The sequence below is a fragment of the Penaeus monodon genome, chromosome 7 (genome assembly GCF_015228065.2).
Source record: "Penaeus monodon isolate SGIC_2016 chromosome 7, NSTDA_Pmon_1, whole genome shotgun sequence".
Classification (NCBI taxonomy): domain Eukaryota; kingdom Metazoa; phylum Arthropoda; class Malacostraca; order Decapoda; family Penaeidae; genus Penaeus; species Penaeus monodon.
The window spans coordinates 28,909,915-28,912,414 of record NC_051392.1 but is presented as its reverse complement, the minus strand read 5'-3'; positions in this window follow the sequence as shown (position 1 = coordinate 28,912,414).

Sequence of the window (2,500 nt, the reverse complement as noted above, 5' to 3'; positions counted from 1 at the left end):
TTCTTCCTCTGTCTCTCTCTCCATTTTGTTCCCCTCTCTCTCCACGGTCTTCCTCTGTCTCTCTTTCTCTCTCCACTTTTCATCTCTCTCTCACTCTCTCTCTCTCTCTCTCTCTCTCTCTCTCTCTCTCTCTCTCTCTCTCTCTCTCTCTCTCTCTCTCTCTCTCTCTCTCTCTCACTCACTCACAACAAGGGTCTAACAATCGTTAATGTGTTCTATATCACAGAGAGCAAAATCCAGCTAAAGTGAAATCCGTAAATAAGGTTGGATTCAGTGCCAGGTTTTCGATACTAAGGGAGGGCGTCTCCCTCCCGCCGTTCACGCAACCTCTGTCAAGATCTGAAGATGCATGTTTATTTCGTCTTGCTGAAGCTTGCCCTTGTCTGGCATGTCTTGCGTGTTTTCATTTCTTTGTCGAATCGCTAACAGACAACTCGCATGCAAATGAGGAAAATGCAATCTGGAGAACGTCGTCACCCCTTACGTCAAGATTCAAGGCAACCTTCCAGCGTATCAATGGCAGGGAGTAATCTATTGCCGCGTAAAAATAAAGTTTACCGACTTTCCGTGATCGGGTCGAGGCTACCAATACATCAATATGGCGGGAGAGAACACAAACACGGCCTCGGTTGTGTCAGAGCTAGATTTATAAAGGCGATGCGTGCCTCCGTCTCTCGTTTATATAACTAGGCAGTATATTAGCATAATAATACAATGGCCATTCCCGGATCATTAAACCTTACTTATAAGGCCGCTAGAAGTTTGAGTGATTGCATTCCAGGCGGCGTTCGTTTGCACAGGAACTATTTAGGCCACATCGTGCACATTACTCGTCGGTGCTTATCGCTAGCAGTCCAGCCAATCACGAGCAATACGGGGGATGACGTCACGGCGAGACTCCATCTGGTAAGCTGGAGGTAATATCTGCAACCTGGAAACGGTTACTTATTTGCGATTCTTGAAGAGGGTAACCGCGCTCTTTTTCTCGGCATCGGTGATCCGAGCTGCCAGAGTGAGGCTAATAAGTACCTCCCTGATTCTCCAATGAGGGCTGATCACCAGCTGCGTAGGTTCCAGTGGCCTATAAGAAACCCGCTCCCTTGCGCGGCCGTAAGAATGTCTGTCCTGATGCATGTTCCGAAGGGTGTCATGGCCGTAGGCGGCGTGATGATCCTTGTTATTAGGGGCATTACACCATATGGATCCGCGTGTCTCGGCCCTTCCAGTCTCCGCCGATAAGCAGCAAGATCACCTGAGATAAAGGCAGATGAAGGCGCACTGCAGAGGCCAATTACTTCTGCAGCTGCTGTTGCTTTTGCGCTTGCACTGTGTTAAGAGAACCTGGTGTATTTATCGGAGCTAAAAGGCAGCAGCATTTTCTTTTGCGTGTGTGTGTGTGGGAGGGGATGTGTGTCTTTATATTCATTTATCTATTTAACTCTATGTGTGTTTCTACCATACATACACACATACATGCGTATGTACATACATACATACATACATACATACACACACATACATACACACAAACACACACACACGCACGCACGCACGCGCCCGCGCACACACACACACACACACACACACACACACACACACACACACACACACACACACACACACACACACACACACGCACGCACGCACGCACGCACGCACGCACGCACGCAAGTATATACACAAAAACTTAGATATTAGTATTGCAATATGCATGCTTTATACTCCAAGACGTCTATGTGATTTTTTAGACAAACGCGAAGACCAGCAGGACTGCGAACAGGTTCCAGCATTCTTACAGAGGCGAACATGGCTATTCAGTGAACTCAGTTTCGGCAAAAGCCACCGCGCGTTATGTTCACAGAGAATCTTTCCGTTATTTTTTATGACCGTTTTGAATTTCAGTGGTTCGTAACAGAACTACGCAACTACACGTGGATCCACACATGCACACGCACGGCTGCTGCCACGTACACACACTTACATACTCACTTTCCCTCTCTTCTCTCTTCTCTTCTCTCTCTCTCTCTCTCTCTCTCTCTCTCTCTCTCTCTCTCTCTCTCTCTCTCTCTCTCTCTCTCTCTCTCTCTCTCTCTCTCTCTCTCTCTCTCTCTCTCTCTCCTTCCCTCTCCCTCACACACACACACACACACACACACACACACACACACACACACACACACACACATACATACATACATACATATATATATATATATATATATATATATATATATATATATATATATATATATAATAATATATATATAATATATATATATAATATAATATATATATATATATATATATATATATACCTTGAGTTTCAATTTCCGAAACGGTTTAATTCGCTCGGACAGTAATTGTTACATGACCAGATGTGCGTGAAAGGCGTTGCTTGCTGCTCTTTGTGTCTTATATTCTTTGTTTTCGCTATGAACGTTATACATCTTTTAAATTTTTCCGTATTTTGAACATCATTTTTTAATTTCTGGAGTATTCA